This window comes from Denticeps clupeoides, chromosome 9 (assembly GCF_900700375.1).
Source record: "Denticeps clupeoides chromosome 9, fDenClu1.1, whole genome shotgun sequence".
Taxonomy (NCBI): domain Eukaryota; kingdom Metazoa; phylum Chordata; class Actinopteri; order Clupeiformes; family Denticipitidae; genus Denticeps; species Denticeps clupeoides.
In genome coordinates this window covers 16,854,334-16,862,516 of record NC_041715.1, presented here as the reverse complement: position 1 = coordinate 16,862,516, position 8,183 = coordinate 16,854,334, and positions in this window count along the sequence as shown.

Here is an 8,183-nt window from a genome sequence, read left to right as displayed (position 1 = left end):
TGTTCCCTTCCAGTGTTTGGGTTTATATGTTTATTATAAAGCATTTACTCAGCTAAAATAATTACAATCATAATACGGCAAGGTACTCAAGTTTATTTGAAGGCAGATACTTTCGTACACTTACTCAGTGGAGTAATATTTATTAATAATAATATTATTTTACCTTGAGTAAATCTGCTTCAACTCAAGTACATGGCTTGTGTATTCCCTCCATCACTATCATTTAGTGAGTGGCAGCTGAATCCAACCCAAATGATGAAATGGAACCATATGCAGTAGATGCTGTAAAGCGCTAGATGGCGCCAGAGGCAAATATATAAACTTGTTACTCGTTTGACCGACTGATGCTTAAAGATCTTACAGGAAAAAAAAATAGAAAAAAAGCTATTTATATTGTCCCCTCTATTATACACTAATAGACTATTAAAATACACTATGTACTTTATGTATTTTATATACACTTTATGTATTTTATAAAACATTACAGTTTATTAATGTCATTAAGTGCTTGTAAACCATTTTAAATTCACATGTGGATTTAAAAAAGGACATTTTTGTCACCAAAAGAAAGCAGGACAGGGATTTGGACTTGATGAAGATTTTATGATGCTTGTTATTTAGAGCTGGCAAAAAAAAAAAAAAGAGAAAAAGCAGGACCTGAATTCCAGTTTTGTTTTTGTGACCGTTGCAATGAAATACAGCTTCTTGCTGTTTTGCATTTGAAGCCAAATGTCCTGATCTGGTGGGAGAAAAAAAATGTTCCAGAGGAAACTGTCAGTATGACTGAGATGATTCCAAGTATGTGCTGGAGGGAATTTAGGCCATAATCCTTGTTTAAATACACAGCACAAGAGATGCTGCTTTCAAACGCTGTGTCTAAGCAACTTGGAGACAATGCACGGCCATCTACAGGGACCCATTTAATGTCCATGTGCTCCATATAAAAACAGAAGATGGTTGCTTTTCCTTTTAATAATGTTATCTACTAGTACCATGGATTACATTTTCCTGGTTTTCCTCACTTTTATTTGGCATATAAATTGGGGCAGGATGGCCCATCCGTCTGCATATGCATACCCCCCCCCAAAAAAGAATGGGGGAGTTGCCTTGACCCAATTACTGTTTTTTTTTTTATCAGGTCACGTGGGTCTTCCTTGTTGCTTCCTCCTTCTCTGCAAAAACAGGACTGATTCTTTTGAGCAGGCCGCTCCTCTGCTTTCCCGAAGATAATAATCAGACACATTGGATCTGACGGGCGGCGTTCTGATGTCACATCGCTCGCAAGCCACCTTCGTGTGCTCTGGTTCCTTTATCCACATCTCATGCGCTCATGCTTGGTTTTAGGCAGTCGGCCTACATGGTCCAGCCAACCTACATGAGTGCGAGAGGGCAGGTTTGTCAAGTAGGTAAATCAAAATACTCTGACGGACATTTGCACGTTACAAAATGCATTAAGACGTCAGCTTCACAATGCATTTGACCATTTTGTCTGCAGGGTGACTTGTTATGGGTATTCTTCTCTGCACCCATAATTCCTCTTCTGGCACTAAGTGGTTTTGGCACAAAATGTCTCGTGAGAACATGTAGACAGCTCATTGTTCTCTTTACCATGAATCACTGAGGCGGTGAAATAAGGGGGACGAAAGCATTTTTAATGATATTTTAAAAAGCCATTGAATTGCAATAAGTTACCATTGAAAAGTCACCTGAGATGTACTAAAATAAGCGTCATTGTCATTGTTTCTTTACTAAAATTAGAGGCAGGGTTGTACTAAGGGTTGGGAGATGTATTACCTTAATTACAATTATAACCACTGCCATATTTATGCACTACAACAGTGACACTGGGCGCACAATGAGGCGGTGGTTAGTGAGGTGGCCTCGAACCTGGTCTGTGTGGAGTTTGCATGCTCTTCCCATGGGTTCTCCGGTTTCCTACCGCTGCCCAAAAGCATGCATACTAGGTGAATAGTCTGTTGCTGTGAGAGTGTGAGTGAATGGTGTGTTTTTTTATGTGGTTAGCTGTAGTGCTCCAATGGGTGCCTAGTTTCCCGTGATGGGAAAGTGAATAATTAAAGATTATTCAAATAAATTGTATCATTTGCATTTCATGTCTGTATCAAAAAAAAAAAATTATCATGAAGAGACCTTCCTCTTCTCGTAAAATGACAATAAAATAATTATGTTCAGTTCATATAAACACAGTGGCTGGATATGAAAAAGTGCAATGTTACCTTACATTTTGGACTATTTGACACCCCTTACTCACCACTCACTTATACAATACAGGCCAAACGTTTGGACACACCTTCTCATTCAATGTGTTTTCTTTGTTTTCATGACCATTTACGTTGGTAGAATCTCACTGAAGGCATCAAAACTATGAATGAGCACATGTGGAGTTATGTACTTAACAAAAAAAGGTGAAATAGCTAAAAACATGTTTTATATTCTAGTTTCTTTGCTCTGATTACTGCTTTGCACACTCTTGCCATTCTCTCGATGAGCTTCAAGAGGTCGTCACCTGAAATGCTTTTCCAACAGTTTTGAAGGAGTTCCCAGAGGTGTTTAGCACTTGTTGGGGTCCAGCTCACCCCAAACCACCTCGATTGGATTCAGGTCCGGTGACTGTGGAGGTCAGGTCTCCACTTTTTGTTAAGTACATAACTCCACATGTATTCATTCATAATTTTCATGCCTTCAGTGAGATTCTACCAACGTAAATGGTCATGAAAACAAAGAAACACATTGAATGAGAAAGTGTGTCCAAACTTTTGGCTTGTTTCTGTCCCCTTGCTGAATAAACAGCTGAACTTTCATACACATTGCAGCTGTACTTTCAGAAATCTGTCTGTATTTTCTGTATATTATTGTTGTTTTTCTATGGTCATGCTTGAGAGACACCATCTACCGGAATCAAATTCCTTCTGCATGTTCACTCACATACTTGGCCAATAAACACGATTCTGGTTCTGGTTTTTATTCGGCAACAGGTGACCGTCTCGCTGTGATCTGTGATTTGTTTCTGGACGTCAGACCTGTCTCAGGTGTCTCCTGCAGGTCATCTACTTTGTTTTCTGAGAACACAACTGTTACATCTCTGGTCCCTAGGGCCGTAGTGGTTTCTGTTCTCACTGCTGTGTGTCTGTATGTGTCCGTTTAGGTACTTGAAGGGACAGGCTTGGTGATTGGAGACTCCGCCCATGCCATCATGTGACGTCCAAGGGATGCGTTTAAGGACCCCTCCTTCACATAGATGGTGGCCTAGTTCTCATGGAGGAGAGAAGAATTTTGCGTTGCTGTGGAGAGTTTTGGAGTGGTTTTATAATAGTTTTGTTGCCTGTTCCTTGTGTGTTCTCTCCTTTTGTAAATAATGTCCCTTTCACTTTTCACTTCACTTGCATGCACTGTAAATAAACGCACTATTTTTGCAATTTGGTTGTGTTTGTGTCCTTTCCAGCCACCAATTCCCCTCCCTTTGTTTTCTCGTTCTGAATTTTCACGATCCTGAATTGTTTTATTCTTTTCATAGACGTCAGTAGAAATATATTTTGGATAGATAGATGACCAAACTTCCTGTCCAAATTTTTCTTCCAAGTCACATTTCCAGACAGACTTCCAGGCATCCCATGAAGAGGGCTCCATATGAGACAGCAGGGCATATATCTCTGAAATGTAGCCATTTCGAGTGCTTGCACTGTGCTTTAATAGCCTATAATACTGCAGCTAGGTCTTTTACCCTCTATTTACCAGATCACTGAGAGACTGTGAACCGTAACGCCCACTACCATTGTGTCCCCGAGCAAGACACTTAACCCTGAGTGTCTCCAGGGAGATAAAATAGTAAATAGTGATTGTAAGTCGCTCTGTATAAGTGAAGTGATCATCATTATGATGCACAGCACACGGTGAAACAACGAAATGTGTCCTCTGCTTTTACCCATCACCCTTGGTGGACAGGCGCCCGGTGAGCAGTGTATGGGGATGTTACCTTGATCAAGGGGACCTCAGTGGTACCTTGGCAATCTTCCAATTATGGGTCCGCTTCCTTAACTGCTCGGCCACCACTGCCCTTGGGGCTTTGCGGAGGCAGATCTTGATATGCCCCCCCCCTGGTGAAGCCATTTTGAGTGCACCACCTCCCCGGGCCAAATTCTGTGATGAATGACGTGCTCTGATCATGCATGTGCCACTTCCACTGACCTCCCTGAACAGGTCGCCGCCCCTAGACAGTCATTTGCTGGGCTCTTCATGGAAATGCAGTTGTAGCGTAGTGTTCCGACTGTAAGATCCCTGAACAGCTTGTCTGCAGAATGCATTACAGTCTGTGCGCAAAAAAATTCCAGGAATTTTGCTCATTCTCCTGCAAAACGGACAAATTTAAAATGTACCACTGTAATCAGACGTGTTCTGATTTCATTGTTGCAATGCAAAATACATTTTTTAACAACAATTTAGACCTCAAACTATCGGTTTTAACAGTAAGTTGCTTGTCATGAGAAGTCCTTGATCACAGACCAACTTCACCCACTCATCTGGTTAAACCGAGATCTGCACACTGTTTTCTTTTTTCCCAACCCGTGTGGGCCAATGTGGCGGCTGACCGGTCATTCTTGATTCAAATGATGTTAACTGACGGGAAGCACGGTGCAGCCATACTATAAATAGTCTCCATATTAAATATTTGCTATGTGAAATGACTGTGTGCGGAAGATACAGCAGGATTCTGAAGGGGTGGAGAAACTCCTTTTGTTGCCATGGCTTTGTTTCAACCTTTACCTTAAAGATCAAGCATCGCTGAATGGTTGATGAGCTTGAAAACGGTCATACGAGACGCCCTTCAGTCACCAGATCTCAGTCCAGAGATATTGTAGATAGCATCATTTGGAGGAATTTTGTCCATCCCTCCAAGTGAAGGAACCTACAAGCTATTTTATTCGCTTGTGGGTGCCCGGCATGTTGCTGAGACACTTCAGCACGTTGCATTACTTCTATTTTGTCCCCCATCTGCATGTAGTAGTTCAGTCAGATGTCAGGATACATTATTCATGGGGGCAGTAGTGCAGCAAGCCAACGTGGTCACATCATGGAAAACTCATTTACCTCTTGCAATTCCAGACGCAAAGCAGCGAATGCATGTCTTTCCCAGGAATCTGACTCAGGGACATTTAGCGGAATGTCAGATGCAGTGCAAATTAGGGCGCTGACTGTAAGCGATAAACAGTATGGCGTCTTGTTTTAGAAGGAACCCGCGTCTCAATTTTCCATAAGAACCCAAGCGCTTTAACAGATGTTTAGGCTTCAGAGGTCCTCCCGTATAGCCCTGGTGCGTCAAAGACTCTTCTGTGCTTCTTCTCTTCTCTGACATTCTTTCCTCATAATATGATATATCATTTAATAAACAGCCGCAGTGTTCTACTCTATTTCCGTCCTAACCCTGAATAATGTGGACATTCTCCATACTACTGTATGTTCATGGTGGGAGAATGTAATTAATGCAATATATAGTAAAAGCAATATATAGTAAAAGCACCTTTTTATTGCAGGGACATGAAGTATCTTGCAATTAGGTTTGTCCTACAGATTTTAAGACATTACATAGATCCTTAGTCCAAATACTGCCAAATATGCCAGTTTTGCTTTGAACAGAGTTTGTGAAGCAGATTCTTATCCAGAATTGCAGATTACATGTGATCTTTTTTTCTGCTCTGTTAATGCTATAGAGCTTTTTTCTTTAAACAAAACGACAAACTCCCATGACAATTTTGCTCTGTGACTCCAGTCCTTGTATAAACCAGTGGAGCTGATTTAAACAAACTGTCCACGTCTCCATGGTGACGCCTCAAAATCTTCTCATGTATTCCAGTCGCATAAACCTGTCCACTCAGTGGACACCCTCACTCTCACTCTGCACAAATGCTAATTATAGCCTCGCCGCTTTACCGGTGGCTTTGTTAAACCGTGGTCGGCGGTGGCGATTTATAACCAACCGCACAGGAAGTGTAAGTCGGTTCTGCACAATTAGACCTGCACTTCCCAAATGAACGGTGAGAACCGTCATCTTGTTGTTTGAATCTTATATTGCACTTCTGGCATTTGTTAAAAACTTCCTCTGTCCTCTACCTTTAACTTTATGCTGTAGGCAAAGCCTGCATATGTAGACCAGGCTGGTTCAAGACCAGAGGGACATGTAGGGTGGTAGTAGCCTAGTGGGTAACACACTCGCCTATGAACCAGAAGACCCAGGTTCAAATCCCACTTACTACTACCATTGTGTCACCGAGCAAGACACTTAACCCTGAGTGTCTCCAGGGGGGGACTGTCCCTGTAACTACTCATTGTAAGTTGCTCTGGATAAGGGCGTTTGGTAAATGCTGTAAATGTAAATGTAGTACATGGAGGGTCCCACCTCGAAAACCAAACCAGGCCTGTCCTCTGCTGCTTGAGTCTTGAGGGACATTGTTTTTGTACATTATAGTTGGTTTGACACCAGCCAATCACATGCTTGAAAGTGTGGACTTAGTGGATTAGGCTGACAGCAGGCTGTGAAAAAAAAAAACTTGCCAACATGCCTTATGGAATGTGATGAATATTAATATGAGAGTATCACACTGAGCTGAGGACAGGGGGATGCTGGGGCAAGTAAAACAACAAGGTTGTAGAGAGGACGTAGAGACAGAAGGAACACGGCTACGGGTTCTATATCCGGTTGATCCGGTTGGTGCTGGCGGGATCGCCGGGATATTGCCACTGTGTTGGTTGACCCCTGGAGCACAACACAAACAGGGCCATTGCAATTGGGCAGGAAAAACCGAGCCCGAGTTGAACCTGTGTCCGTGTTCCTTCTGTCTCTACATCCTTGTACAACCTTATTGTTTTACTATATATACAGTATATATACAGGCTGTTCGTATTTGAATAGAATGGGAGTAATGTGATATACAACGCTTTTATTCTATGCATGTCCATGCTTAATTAAAGCATAAATTGGAGCACCAAGGCAGGCTGCACACATATCCCTGTGGCCATACAGCAATTAAACATGCGAGGTTTTACTATTTCTAACAGCTTCACATTTCCTCGCTCAGTGTTTGCTCTGCTCGACCAAAGAATGAAACGGCCCATTCAACGGAGCCACTTGGCCACCGGTGAAAAGGCTGGAGATGGAGAGTGCTTGAAGCTCCTTGGATACCGGATGCCTGAGCACTGGATCAGTGTTTTATTGGCACCCGGTGACCAGGCATTTCACTGAATTCTGATGTGGTGGGAATTTGCCCCTGGTTCTGAAACAACATGAATATCAAGTAGCCCTTGTACCTTCTGACAGTGGAACAGGAGAAGCTGGATGCATGGTTCGGTGGAGGTATCACATTGTGCTGTCAGCTAATAGATTGGCATTTTTTCTGCTGTACGTTAAGATGTTCTGAGAGGCTCTTTGAGGGCGGTTATCTCTGGTTTCTCCAGAATATGTCCTCTGCTGAGAGTGTCGGGAGCTGTGTGGGCCAGAATGGACAGTTTGAGGGTCCCTAAAAACAATGGGTTACATCGGCACTTACAAATCAGCTGGACGCTTTTTGTTCTACTGTGGTCCCCAAAACCCTTCAAGGCTCCAGCTCCATGCAGTTGTTTTTCAGCAATATGTAGAACTTCAATTCAGAACACAAAATATTTTATCATTTATTTCAGCTCATTTCACATGAGTGAGGTATAATTTTTAAATTAAGTCCCGCACGTATAAATACATACTGCAGAGACTTGTCTGGCTTGAATGATGTTGGAATGGACCAGAATAAGTAAAATAATATATAAATATCCTGTGTTTGAGCAGCCCACACTAATGTTTTAATGTTACGTACACCATAAAAATAAGACATTTCAGGATTCAGTCTTCAGGATTCAGACACAAAACTAACAGAAGTTTTTTTTAATGGACGTTAATTGTGAGGCCTGTCATGGTCCTGATGATGGCACTGTAAAAGGAACGAGGTGGCAGCAGTGTCATGACAACCCCATGACAACCCTGGAAGTGTCCCCACACTTCATCTGTTGTCCCAGGATGGGATCCTGCAGCTGCGGTCCTGCTTAGGAATAACATTTACATTTACAGCATTTATCAGACGCCCTTATCCAGAGCGACTTACAATCAGTAGTGACAGGGACAGTCCCCCCCTGGAGACACTCAG